The sequence below is a fragment of the Rhinatrema bivittatum genome, chromosome 1 (genome assembly GCF_901001135.1).
Source record: "Rhinatrema bivittatum chromosome 1, aRhiBiv1.1, whole genome shotgun sequence".
Classification (NCBI taxonomy): domain Eukaryota; kingdom Metazoa; phylum Chordata; class Amphibia; order Gymnophiona; family Rhinatrematidae; genus Rhinatrema; species Rhinatrema bivittatum.
The window spans coordinates 125,645,995-125,660,976 of record NC_042615.1 but is presented as its reverse complement, the minus strand read 5'-3'; the positions used below and the strand labels follow the sequence as shown (position 1 = coordinate 125,660,976).

Here is a 14,982-nt window from a genome sequence, read left to right as displayed (position 1 = left end):
TGCCATCGATGTCGCCGATACCTCCGATGCCTCCCTCGGTGCCATTGATGCCTTTGATGCCCCCATCGATGTCTTTGATTCCGCCTCTGAGGCCTTTTTGATTCCGCCTCCTGAGGCCTTTGATGCCTAGGCCCGGGCCTTCTGGGATAACACCGTTACTCCCTTCTGATGAACATATGGGAACTGGTGATAAGCCTTACGATCCTTGGTCTGATAGTTCGTCCCAGGATACTGATGATCTTCCTTCACAGCCCTCTCCTCCTGATGAAAGGAAGCATTCTCCTCCAGAGGACTTGTCCTTTTTCAACTTTATTAAAGGAAATGTCTGAAACTGTTCCATTCCAGCTTCAGACTGAAGAGAACTCTAGGCATCAGATGCTGGAGCTTCACCAGTTTCTCGATGCTCCAAAGGAAATCATGTCTATCCCTATTCGTGAAATCCTTCTGGACCTTTTAAAGAGAAATTGGGAGCACCCTGGCTCTGTGGCACCTGTCAACCGTAAGGCAGATGCCACCTATTTAGTTCAGTCAGCCCCTGGCTTCCAGAGAACTCAATTAGATCATCACTCAGTAGTTGTGGAGTCAGCCCAGAAGAGGGCACGACGCTCCAAACCTCATTCTTTCATCGATCGCACCTTGGCTAAGTTTTTGTCAAAGCCATGGTGTCGTGTTTTCGTCTGTGCCCCGACTGTCCTCTGACATTGTCCATCACAGACCCGCAAAGGGTTTGTGTATTGTGTTTGGGGTCTGACCATGACATCCTAACTTGCACCAAATGTGCCCAACTGACACCGAAGGGTCGTAAGGTCCGCTCAGAGAAGATGGAGTTTCTTTTTCAGTCAAAACCCCAACTCCATCGATCGCTTCGACATGGTCTGAGCCGGTGCCTTCGACCTCTCACCAGCAGCGGGACACCGGGGCTGCCCGACCGGCATCGACTACTCCTCAGGTGTCTACTTCTTTCTCATCGCCTCAGGAGAAGGACCGAGGAGAATATCTTGAAAAGCGTCGACACTGTCATCAGAAGGCTCAGTCTGCTGATCCAGGCAAGTCCTCGGCATCAGCGTCGACAGAGTCACCGACAAAGAAATCTCGTCCAGAGAATGCCCCATCCTCCTCTGCGACTGAGTCACCGAGGCTATCCCCACCTTCATTGGTGCAGGGAGCCGAGACTCCACTTTCACCGGTGGACCCTCCAGCTACACCACTATTGCCTCCCACTCTGTCGTTGGTGTTACATGCCCCAGGCCTCCGCGATGAATTGGATCAGATGATCCAAGAGGCCATCGGTAAAGCACTGCAGGGCTTCCGACCTCCATCGGCGCCGACACCGATGCCAGCCTTAGTCACCGACCCGATACCCATGGTGCTTGCACCGCTTCTAGGCAGACTGGATGTGCTGATCGGTGCTCTTCCGGTGGAACTGAGGGTACACGGTATGTCCACTGCCTTCCATGCAGATACCTTTATCTGAAGATGAAGAAACACAGATACCCATACTGCCGTCTGGGATTTTGCCACCAACTCACCCGTTGATGTCACCGATTCCATCGATGCCTATATTGCCATCGGTACAGCATCGTCCTCAATTGGTGCCACCTCCGATGCCGTCGATGCCTAGGCCTGGTCCTTCAGGAATAGCACCATTACTCCCCTCTGGAGATCCTATGGGAGCTGGTGATAAACCTTTTGATCTGTGGACTGATGATTCTTCCCAGGATTCTGATGATCTACCTTCAGAGCTGTCTCCCCCTGAGGAGAGAAGACTATCTCCTCCAGAGGACCTGTCCTTTATTAATTTTATAAAGGAAATGTCTGAAGCCATACCATTCAACTTCAGACAGAAGAGGATTCCAGACATAAAGTGCTGGAAGTACTCTAGTTCGTAGATGCACCCAAGGTGATCACGTCCATACCTATTCATGATGTTCTCCAGGACTTGCTGAAGAGAAATTGGGAGCATCCAGTCTCTGTACCACAGGTGAATCGTAAAATGGATGCAACCTACCTGGTACAGACAGCCTCTGGCTTCCAAAAACCACAGCTGGATCATGATTCTGTGGTTGTGGAGTCAGCCCAGAAAAAAGCTCGACGTTCTAAACCTCATTCTTCCATTCCTCCAGGAAAAGAATAGAGGTCCCTAGATGCATTTGGCCGTCGTGTTTTCCATGGATCTATGCTTATTTCTCGCATTGCTTCCTACTAGTTATAGATGACCCAGTATAACTGAGACTTGTTCAAGAAGATCCAGGATTTCTCTGAATCTTTACCCGACCAGTTTCAGGACCAGCTGAATGCCCTGGCTCAGAAGGGGTCTAGATGCTGGCAAGTAAGAGGTCCGTGCTGCCTATGATATTTTTGACACTGCCTGTAGGGTGTCGGCAGCGGGAATTAGTGCACGACGGTGGGCCTGGCTAAAGTCTTCTGACTTGAGACCAGAGGTACAGGATCGATTGGCTGACCTGCCCTATGCTGGTGGTGATCTCTTCGGGGACAAAATTCAAGAGACTGTAACACAGCTCAAAGATCACCATGAGACGTTACGCCAGCTTTCGTCCGTACCTACTGGTTTCCCATCCACATCTAAAAGGTCATTCCGAAGAGACTCTAAGCGGCCGTCCTTCAAGCCACGGAGATATTATCCTTCTGCTACGCGAGGTCGCCACTCCAGACCTTACCAAAAAGCTCAAGCCAGAGAATCCCGGCCTCAGCAGATTCAGCCAGCCCCTCCACTAGGCCCAGCTGTTGGATTTTGACTCCTCGCTGGAGAGCATAAGCCAACCTCCTCTGCCGTCTGTACCTGTCGGCAATCGGTTGTGCCACTTCACCAACATATGGCACACTATCACTTCCGATCAGTGGATACTTGCTGTACTGATCCAAGGCTACCACCTCAACTTCCTGTCGGTACCAGCAGACTCCCCACCTCAGCCAACATGGGGATCATCCAGCCACACCTCTCTTCTGGAAGAGGAGGTATCAACCCTTTTGAAATCCCAGGCAATAGAACCTGTGCCCCTCTCAGCAAGGGCAGGGGTTCTATTCCAGGTATTTCCTCATCCCAAAAAAGTCAGGGGGCATTCGTTCAATACTGGACCTGCATGCCTAAAACAAATATCAGGATGAAGAAAGGAATAGATGCCAATCGTCTTATAAAATTCCTTTATTGAAGTGGAGACACAAAGGTAGCCCGACTCTGGCCGAGTTTCGCCGTATCAAGACGGCTGCCTCAGGGGCTTACGTGTGTATTCTTCAGTTCACAAATTGATTAATTTGTACATGAAGCATCACATATACCATTATGTGACCAGCAAAAGTGTTGTATCTTATGGATGTATTCACGAACTGATCTCCACTTGTGTGGACAAACAAATATCTACAGAGGGAAAAGTTCAGGATGGTGACCTTGGATTCTCTACTGCCTCTTCTATAAAGAGGAGATTGGCTTTGCTCTCTAGAACTTTAGGACGCGTATACATACGTCTCAATCACTCCGTCCCACCGCAAATTCCTTTGTTTCCTGGTCGGCCCCTGGCATTTTCAGTAAAGGGTACTGCCATTCGGCCTGTCATCGTCTCCTTGAGTCTTCAGCAAGTGCCTCGTAGTGGTCGCAGCCTACCTGGGATGTCAAAGCGTCTATGTCTACCCTTATCTCGACGATTGGCTGATAAGGGCTCAGACTCAGAAGGATGCACTAGCCTCCTTACGTCTAACTATCCATTCATTGCTGTCTCTCAGGTTTCTGATAAACTACCCCAAGTCCAGCCTAGTTCCGTCTCAGACCCTATCCTTCATAGGAGCCGACCTGAACACCATGCAGGCAAAAGCATTCCTCCCTCAAGATCGAGCTCGTACTCTCATATCCCTCGCACAATTAGACAGCTCGTCATTTTCTGATTTTGTTGGGTCACATGGCATCCGCTATACATGTCACTCCAATGAAACGCCTCGCCATGAGTGGACTCTAAAGTCCCAGTGGACTCAGGCTTACCATCCAATGTCCAGCATTGTCCACGTTACCAAGCAGCTCCGCCTGTCGCTGGCCTGGTGGATGCAGCTCTCCAACCTCCTTCAAGGCCTTCCCTTTCAGGTTCCAGAGCCTCAAATTATCCTAAACACAGATGTCTCCAATCTAGGTTGGGGTACTCATGTTAATGACCTACAGACTCAGGGTCCCTGGTCTCCAGAGGAAGCCAAACATCAGATAAATTTCCTGGAACTTCGAGCGATCAGATATGCCTTCAGTCTTTAAGGATTGCCTCTCAATCAAGACCATCCTGATTCAAACAGACAACCAGGTAGCAATGTGGTACATCAACAAGCAAGGGGGAACAGGCTCCTACCTTCTGTATCAGGAAGCTGCACAGATATGGGGGTGGGCTCTTTCCCATTCGAGAGCGACCTACTTGGCGGGCGTGGACAATGTTCTGGCAGACAGATTGAGTCAGACCTTTCATCCGCACGAATGGTCTCTCAACCCTACGGTAGCGGACACAATTTTCCAACTTTGGAGGTATCCACACATAGACCTCTTTGCATCTATCCACATGCACAAAGTTGAGATCTTCTGCTCACTCACTCGCAGCCGCCACTCACAGCCGAGGGACGCTTTTGCCCTCTTGTGGTCCAGCGGTCTCCTCTACGCGTACCCTCCATTTCCACTCAAAGACTCTTGTGAAGTTACGAAGGGACAAGGGCTTAATGATTCTGATAGCCCCTCACTGGCCACACCAAGTCTGGTTCCCAGTCCTCCAGGACCTATCAGTTCGCCGGTGCATCCCTCTTGAAGGATCCGCTTCTGAAAACTCAAAGCAACGGGTGCCTGCGCCACCCCAACCTCCAGGCCCTATCTCTAACTGCCTGGATGTTGAAATGTTAATACTCCAACCTTTTAATCTTTCAGTGTCGGTATCCCGAGTCCTGGTAGCTTCACGAAAGCCTTCTATGAGATGCTCTTATCGTTCCAAGTGGAAAAGGTTTACGTTCTGGTGCATGTCCATGTCCATAGACCCCTTCACTTGTTCCACTGTGAAGTTTCTGGACTATCTCTGGCATCTGTCAGAATCGGGTCTGAAATCTTCCTCTATAAGAGTACATGTCAGTGCGGTAGCCGTTTTCTACAATGGAGTAGGAGATGTCTCTATTTTGACACAGCCCTTAAGTCATACGCTTCATGAGAGGGTTGCTCCACCTGAAACCTCCATTGCGCCCTCCGGCTCCCGCTTGGGACCTTAATGTGGTCTTAGGGTGGCTCTTGAAACCTCCATTCGAGCCTCTCCACTCCTGTGATCTTCGCTATCTCACTTGAAAAGTGATTTTTCTTCTCGCTATAACATCCGCTCATAGAGTTAGTGAGGTACAGGCATTAGTCACTTACCCGCCTTACACTAAAATTCTATATGACAGAGTGGTCCTCCGTACACACCCTAAGTTTTTTACCAAAGGTAATGTCGGAATTTTCATCTTAATAAATCCATCATCTTACCTACTTTCTTTCCAAGTCCCGATTCAGACCCAGGAGAAAAGGCTCTACATTCCCTGGGCTGCAAACGTGCCCTAGCCTTTTATCTGGAGTGCACGTCAGCCCACAGAAAGTCCCATCAATTATTTGTTTCTTTCGATAACATCAAATTGGGAAATCCAGTGGGAAAACAGACCCTTTCCTCCTGGTTGGCGGACTGTATCTCCTTTTGCTACCTGCAAGCAGGCATTCCGCTACAAGACCGTGTGAAAGTGCACTCTGTTAGGGCCATGGCAATATCAGTAGCGCACCTCCGGTGCTGCTTGCTGATATTTGCAAGGCTGCTACCTGGAGTTCTCTCCATATATTTGCAGCACATTATTGCTTAGATAAGGCTGGCAGGCAAGATTCCATCTTTGTCCAGTCTGTCTATGCAACTTGTTTTCAGTTTAATTACCCAACATCCTTCCACCGACTCATTCAGGATGCCCTTCTAACCAAATTCACCCCTGTTGCTGTGCCTGTTGCACATCTTTGGGTGCATTTGGTGCATTGCTCGGGCATCCTCAGCTCGCTACTCACCCATATGTGAGGACTACCATCCTGCTTGTCCTGTGAGAAAGCAGAGTTGATTACCTGTAACAGGTGTTCTCACAGGACAGCAGGATGTTAGTCCTCACGAAACCCACCCGCCACCCCGCGGAGTTAGGTTCGCTTGCTATTTATTTTATTTTTTCGCATGTACTTCTTGCTATACATGAGACTGAAGAGGGACCCCTGCTGGATGCATGGTTAGTGCCATGCTGGGCATGCCCAGTAGTTGCCAGTCAAAGTTCTAGAAACTTTGACAAGTGTTCCGTGATGGTGCTCCATCCTGATGATGTCACCCATACGTGAGGACTAACATCTTGCTGTCCTGTGAGAACACCCGTTACAGGTAAGCAACTCTGCTATATTGCGAGAATAGAAAATGTGCAAGTCAATGTCCTCAGTTGCTACCAGGTGGATCCAGTGGGGATAGTCCTTCTCTTAGGTGGCATTTGGACAGATAATGTACAGGTGAGGACTCCCACTTATGGATCTGATGGTGACCTTTAAAAATGCAGTGTCCATGTTTTTCATTCATTGAAGGGAGAATTGTTTGGCTGGTTGGGATGCTCTGATTCAGGCTTGGCTGACTGGTTGGCCTCTGTACATTTTTCCTTTATGGCTCCTGATTGGAAGTGTGCTTCATTGGATTTGCAACCATCTAACATTGGTAATTCTGGTAGGTTCGGACCAACTAAGACATTCTTGGTACACAGATCTTGTGCAGTGTTAGTTGGAAATTTGTTGTGGTTCCCTCTGCCCAAGGACCTTTTGTCTCAAGGTCCACTTCTACACGAGAATCCAGTTCAGTTTTGGCTTACAACTAGTTTCTTGAGAAGGTGCACATCCCGTCCCCCCCCGTCCCCCCCCCCCCACCAAAAAAAAAAAAAAAGTTGTTAACAGGAGGTAGTGAATACTCTCTTAAAGGCTTGGAAGCCTTCCACTTCTTTAGTCTATATATATGTTTAGAAAGTCTTTGAGCAATGGAGTGTTGGCGGGCACTTGCCTCCTAGGGCAGCATTTGTGCCCATGGTATTTTAACTTCTGCTGGAAGATCTGTCAGAGTCTGGCATTTAATTATTTGAAGGTCCAGGTGGCTGCAATTACATGCTACAGGGGTGGTCATATCTTGGGAAATAACTTTTCCTCCTATCCAGATGTCTCATTTTCTTAAGGAAGTAAACCCCTTAGACCCCCAGTGCGATTTCCTTTTTCATATTGGGACCTCCAATTGGTGTTGACCTTTTTGTCAGGTGCTCAGTTTGAGCCCATCAGGAATATCTTGCTTTGGTTGTTTATTTTGAAGGCAGTGTTTCTTGTGGCTATTTGTACTGCTAAAAGAATTTTGGAATTACAGGCACTTTCTTGTTAACAACCCTTTCTGGAGATCTCTGAGGGGATGATTAGAATTCATACAGTACCTTCTGTTCTTCTGAAAGTAGTGTCTTTCTTTCAAGTGAATCAAGAGATCTGTTTACCTTAATTTTCTAGATGTTCAGAAAGCAGTAAATATAGCTCTCTTCATTGCTTAAATGTGATAAGGTTTTTGTTGAGGTACCTTAAGATTATAATGCATCACATAAATTAGAATATCTTTGTTTTGTTCAGTGATCTTTGGAAGGGTGAAGCGGCTACTAAAGCCTCCATAGCATATTAGATTAAGAAGGTCATTCAAGCAGCTTATGTGAGTAACAGTAAACTTTTACTCAGTCAGTCCAGGACTCATTCTACTAGGTCTGAAGTGGTTTCCTCTGGAGTTTAGCTCTGTCTCTCCACTGGATATTTGCAAAGTGGTAAGTTGGTTCTTTTTGCATATTCTTTTAAAACATTATTGTTTGGATATGGGGGCTTATCAGGAAATTTCCTTTGCTGCTATGTACTTGAGAGCAAGTTTGGCAGGGACCTGCCCTATTCAGGAGTAGTGTGGATACATTTCATGTATCTGGATTGGTCTGACTGGATGATGAGGAAGGTGAAATTAGTTCTTACCTGATACTTTCCTTGAGTCCAGTCAGACTAGTCCAGGACCCTTCCTTTTTGTCAAACCTTGGATTGTGCTTTGTTCTTGGCACACAGGTATGTGACATACTTGGGCGTTTCTACAGGTGCCAGGTGAGTGGTGGTGACGTGTTTTTTTCCCCCAAGTTTCCCACTCTATTCTTGCAATTCATTGGGTTTTGGAAGTCTGCTGGTTTAAAAATATTAGAGGTTCTTCATTATATGGAGAGGGTGGTATATGCCTGGAATGCCTTTCCGGAAAAGGTGGTGAAGGCAATAACAGTAAAAGAATTCAAAAGGGCATGGGATAAACACTGTGGATCCCTAAAGGCTAGAAGATAGAAATGAGGAAAAGTGTATAGGTGTAACTTGCTGGTATGGCAGTTACTACCCTTAACCAAATAAGCCTTTATATGTTGATGCAACTTCAATGGCAGGGGAAAAAGAGGAAAAGGGGAATTAGATTCAGACAGCATCTTTCAAGGACATTGAATTTTACAGTCTGGGAAAACAAATAATCATGGGGGTAACTTGATGTTGTAGCTGTTACTACCCTGAAACTTTTGATGCATCTCCGGCGTTGCTGTCTGCTTCAGTTGCAAGAGGTAAAAGGGACTTGGACTCAGCAACCAACAAGGCCCCTGGCTTGATGGTCTGGGAAACTAGGTATGGGGGGCGAATTGAATGGCATAGCAGATACTGCCATAAACTTGCTAGGGAGACTGGATGGACCTTTTGGTCCTTTTCTGCTGTCATTTCTGTGTTTCATTTCTATTATACAACATGGGTCTTGCATGTCCAGAGTTAGCTTTTAACAAGTAATACTGGCAGGCTGTGGTCAGCATGGATCCATAGAAGGATATCAGCAATCCTGTTCTCTGCCTCCATCTGCTGGTCAGTGGGCTTAACCCATGCATTCAGACTGGTCTGACTGGACCCAAGGAAGGGAAATTATCAGGTAAGAACTAATTACATTACTTGAGACAACTAATTTTAGTTGGAAAGCTATCTATAAATTATTTTAAATAACATTTCACCTTATATAGATTAGAATGCAGTAATATCGTTAGATACACTTTTATCCCAGGACAAGCAGGATGCTAGTCCTCACATATGGGTGACATCAGTAATGGAGCCCTATACGTAAAAACTTCTGTCAAAGTTTCTAGAAACTTTTGACTGGCACAGTGTGCCCACTGAGCATGCTCAGCATGCCATGATATTCCTGGCCACGGGGATCTCCCTTCAGTCTTCTTTTTTCTGCGGAGCCATTAGCCTCGCGGGTATTAGGAGTCCTCTGAGGAAAATTTTACCTCATAAAAAAAGTTTATAAAAACTTAGGAAACACCTTACAACCGTAGGGGTCTCCCATGTATACCATCACGGTAAGTTTTTTCTAACCGTTTTGCCGGCTCTGTACCGTCCTTTTTTGGCCTTCAAGTCGTTGACGACTGTCCGACTTAACTATGGCCTCAGGTTTCAAAAAAATGCCCAATCTGCTGCCGTAATATGTCCATTACAGACCCGCACTTAGAATGTGTGTTGGGTCTTGGTGCCTTCCATGTCAACATCCACACAATCGTCTCTGGCTGAAGCGATTCGCAAAGTCATGCTAAAAAAGCGAGCACCCGATGAGGCAGGAGATAGAGCATCGCCAACCCCATATATGTCTTCGTTCAGGTCTGTATCGATCATCGAAAAGACCCGCCGAAAGTAAGCAAAAACATCGGCATCGGAGGCCACACGATCCGGACATCGACCCGATACCCTGTGATCCATCGAGGGTTCCTGGGTCGCAACCTAAGAAACCTCGGAGAGACGACGCATCACCGAGGCCTTCTAAGCCGAGGCAATCCCCACCGATACCGGTGCCGGGAACCGTACTTCTTCAGGGCTCTGGGGAAGTACGGGAATCGCCTTCACTGCCTCCCCCATAGCTGCTCTGGTCTCACCAGCTATGTGGGTGGAACTGGACGACTATATACGCCAGGCAGTACACGATGCGCTCCTCTGTGCAATGCCACCTCAGCCATCGAGGCCATTGCCAAAACCATCCACACCACCGATTGCCGTCGATGCCGGTTCCCATGAACTTGCCGATACCGTCGACATCACCGATGCTAGCTCCCAATAAACCTGCCGATACCGTCGACTATTCATTCGATGCCATCGCCGATGCCACTAGTGCCACCGCCCTCGATACCATCGATGCCAATGCCTGATTTGTCTGTCTTTGCAACCAATTTTGGCAAAACTAGACATTATTATCAGTGCCATTCTGATAATATCTCCAGAACCAACATACCACCACCCACTGAAGAGGATATTCCAAGGGAACTTCCACCCTCAGAGCCAATCCCCTGGTCCATCGGGGATTACACGCCCTCATTCACCCAATATCACCATTACTTCCATCTAAACCGTTGGAATATCCATCGAGGTCAAGGGAGTACACACCTTCTACACCACTTCATCCTCATACACCGGACACTTGACAGGATACAGATATGGACACATCCTCAGAAGAAGTCCTCTCTGAACCATCACCTCCAGAAGAGAGAAGACATTCTCCTCCGGAGGATCTTTCATTCTCCAACTTTGTCAAGGAGATGGCAGACACCATCCCTTTCCAATTACACACTGAGGATGATTCCAGACAAAAGATATTAGAAGTGCTGCAATTTGTGGACCCACCCAAGGAAGTTTTGGCAGTTCCAGTCCATGAAGTACTGGTAGAGTTATTGCACAGGTTATGGGAACATCCCTGCTCCATCCCTCCAGTCAACAAAAGAATAGATGCAACATACTTGGTCCAACACATCCCGGGGTTTCAAAAGACTCAATTACCTCACCAATCAGTGGTAGTTGAGTCAGCGCAGAAAAATCAAAGAGAGTAAAAAACTCACTCTTCAACCCCACCAGGCAAAGATAATAGGGTTCCTAGACAACCTTGGTAGAAAAATGTTTCAAGGTTCTATGTTGGTATCCAGGATTGCTGCCTACCAATTGTATATGACTCAATACCAGCGAAAAACTATGGAAACAAATACAGGAACTCTGAGGATCTCCCCCAGCAACTTCAAGAATCCTTTTCAACCATCATTCATAAAGGCCTAGAAGTAGGCATACATGAGGTTCGTGCAGCATACGACTCATTTGAAACTGCATCCAGGATGTTGGCCCAGTGGTATCAGTGGCTCGACAATGGGCCGGGCTAAAGGCATCTGACCTAAGACCCGAAATACAAGACAAATTAGCAGATCTCCTTGTGTAGGGGAGAACTTATTTGGCAATAAAGAAGCAGTTTCTCTGTTGAAAGAACATTCAGAACTCTAAAACAATTGTCATCTATACCTCAAGTGTCTCAATCATCAAAGAGACTCCCAAGGAAAGAGCCTAAGCGTCCTTAACTACAGGCCGAGAAGATATTATCCTCCTCCTACATGTGGGCGTTCATCTAGACCACCTCAAAGGTCACAACCTAGACAGTCAAGAACAACCAGACTACACCCCTCTCCACAGACAGCATCCACATCAGGGTTTTGAAGTGATTCCAGGGAACAGAAGCCTTTCTACCAATCCGGCACCTCACATACCAGTGGGTGGTCGGATCACATTCTTCCATCACAATTGGTCATTCATAACCACAGACCAGTGGGTACTTTCCATCACATCTCAGGGGTACCACTTGGATTTTCTCACTATACCAAACGACACTCCTCCCACTTTGTTTTGGACAATAAAAGACCAATCCACAATTCTACAAACAGAATTATCTATTCTTCTGAGAGCAGGGCCGGGAACCAGTTCCCCGGCCTCAGCAGGGCAGAGGATTCTACTCCCGTTATTTCCTCATTCCAAAGAAAACAGGAGGCCTACGTCCAATCCTAGACCTCAGAAATCTCAACAAATTTCCGAGAAAAGAAAAATTCAGGATGGTTTCTCTAGACACCGTGTTACCTCTACTTCAAAAGGGAGATTGGCTCTGTTCTCTGGATCTTCAAGACGCTTACGTTCACATTCCCATATTCCCTCCTCATCGCAAGTATCTACGATTCCTCGTGGGTACTCAACATTTCCAATACAGGGTACTACTATTTGGCCTTGCCTCAGCACCTCGAGTGTTCACAAAGTGTCTAGCAAGGGCAGTGGCTCACTTGCACAAGCAGGGCGTGCACGTGTTTCCTTATGTAGACTATTGGCTCATCAGGAGTCAAACACACCAAGGAGCTCTCAATTCTCTCCAGCTCACAATAAATCTTCTCCATTCCTTGGAATTCCTCATCAACTACCAGAAATCCCACTTTACACCGTCTCACAGGTTATAGTTCATCGGAGCAGAGTTAAACACCATAACAGCAAAAGCCTTCCTACCAAAGGACTGTGCACAGACACTAGCCTCGTTAACTGGCTCTCTTCGAGCACGCACGCAGATAACAGCACATCAATGTCTCACCCTCTTGGGTCACATGGCCTCCACAGTCCAAGTCACTCCTATGGCCAAATTAGCTATAAGACTCACTCAATGGACGCTCAAAAGTCAATGGATACAAGCCATTTAACCAATGTCTTTCCCTATCCGAGTAACTCAAGAACTACACTCCTCACTCCTCTGGTGGACAAACATGGACAACTTGCTCAAGGGCCTACCTTTCCAACAACCAATTGTGCAAGTGACATTAACTACAGATGCATCCACCTCAGGCTGGGGAGCACACATTGGCCTTCTCCAGACCCAAGGTATTTGGACGAAGCTTGAAGCAACTTTTCAGATAAACTTCCTAGAGCTTCGAGCTATAAGTTATGTGCTACATGCGTTTAAGGACTGCCTTTCACACAAGACTGTTCTCATACAAACAGACAACACAGTTGCCATGTGGTACATCAACAAACAGGGAGGTACGGGCTCATATCTCCTTTGTCAAGAAGCTGCACAGATTTGGGACTGGGCCCTAACACACTCAATGTTTCTCCGAGCCACTTATCTGGCAGGCATTCACAACGTAGTGGCAGATTGCCTCAGTCATCACTTCCAACCTCACGAGTGGTCTCTTGACCCCCTAGTAACGACCAAGATATTTCTACGTTGGGGACAACCATCTATAGACCTCTTTGCGTCTCATCTGAATCACAAAGTGGACAAATTCAGTTCTCTACACAAACAGAAAAACCAGCCAGCCAAGGACGCCTTTGCTCGCCCTTGGAAATCAGGCCTTCTATACGGTATCCTCCGATACCGCTCATAACCAAAACTCTAGTGAAGCTACAACAGGACAAGGGCTCCATGATCCTCATAGCCCCATATTGGCCTCAACAATTATGGTTTCCCACACTTCTAGATCTCAGTCAGGGATCCAATTCGTCTGCGAGTAGCCCCCACTCTCATAACTCAGGATCCATGACGGTTGCGCCATCCCAACCTTCAGTCCCTAACCCTGACAGCATGGATGTTGAAAGCTTGATCTTACAACCACTCAATCTTTCATCCAATGTATCTCAAGTGCTTTTAGCTTCACATAAACCTTCAACACGAAAGAACTACTCTTCGAAATGGAAAAGGTTTACTTTGTGGTGCAGGCAAAAGAGTATTGATCCTTTCTCCTGCTCTACAACTTCCCTATTAGACTATTTATGCCATCTGTCAGACTCTGGTCTTCAGATTTCATCTGTACGAGTGCATTTAAGTGCAATCTCAGCTTACCATAACAAGATGGGAGATGCACCTATTTCAACGCAACCTTTCGTCAGTAGATTTATGAGAGGTTTAACGCACCTTAAACCACCAATTAGACCACCAGTCACAGAATGGGACCTGAATCTGGTTTTAACAAGACTCATGCGTTCTCCTTTCGAACCCATAGATTCCTGCGATCTCAAATTTCTCAAATGGAAAACTATCTTCCTCATAGCCATTACATCGGCTAGAAGGGTTAGTGAGTTACAAGCACTTGTCACGTACGCACCCTATACAAAAGTCCTACATGACAGATGCTTCTCCGTACACATCCAAAATTCCTTCCCAAGGTAGTCACGGAATTCCACTTGAATTAATCCATAGTTTTACCCACATTCTTCCCAAAACCTCACTCACCAAGGTGAAAGGTCCTTACATACCTTGGATTGTAAACGTGCACTAGCATTTTACTTAGACCACACTGCAGTCCACAGGAAATCCAATCAACACTTTGTATCTTATGATCCAAACAAACCAGGTAAAGCAGTGGGTAAGCATACTCTATCCAACTGGTTAGCAGATTGCATACAGTTTTGTTATGAAAAAGCAGGCCTTCCTCTCCAAGGACGAGTAAGGGCAATGTCAACCTCAGTAGCACACTATCGTTCAGTGCCAATCCTTGACATATGTAAAGCAGCAACATGGAGTTCTCTTCACACCTTTGCGGTCCACTACTGTCTCGACAAGGAAGGACGACAAGATTCAGCCTATGGACAATCTGTCTTAAAGAACTTTTTTCCAGCCTAATCCAACTCCTTCCGCATCCCACCTTTCGTGATTTCAGGCTGCCTCATTTTTCCCCAACAGTACACCAGTTGTTGTGCCTGTTGCACAAGCTGTACACTGTTGGTCCAATACAAGGATGACTCAGCCTGTAGCTTGCTAATCACCCATATGTGAGGACTAGCATCCTACTTGTCCTGGGATACAGCAAAATTGCTTACCTTGTAATAGGTGTTATCCCAGGACAGCAGGATGTAGTCCTCACGAAACCCACCCGCAACCCTGCGGAGTTGGGTCCGATACATTTTATTATTTTATTTTTGGCTCTGAGGTGGACTTTTAAACACTACAAAAAAGACTGAAGTGAGACCCCTGTGGCCAGGAATATCATGGCATGCTGAGCATGCTCAGTGGGCACACTGTGCCAGTCAAAAGTTTCTAGAAACTTTGACAGTAGTTTTTCCGTATAGGGCTCCAT

General features: G+C 46.8%; 1 protein-coding gene across 1 annotated transcript in view; it reads left to right on the top strand.

Annotated features, from left to right (window-relative positions):
* The window catches only part of PCM1 (pericentriolar material 1), a 1,078,029-nt gene that overhangs the window by 430,184 nt on the left and 632,863 nt on the right, over positions 1-14,982 (top strand).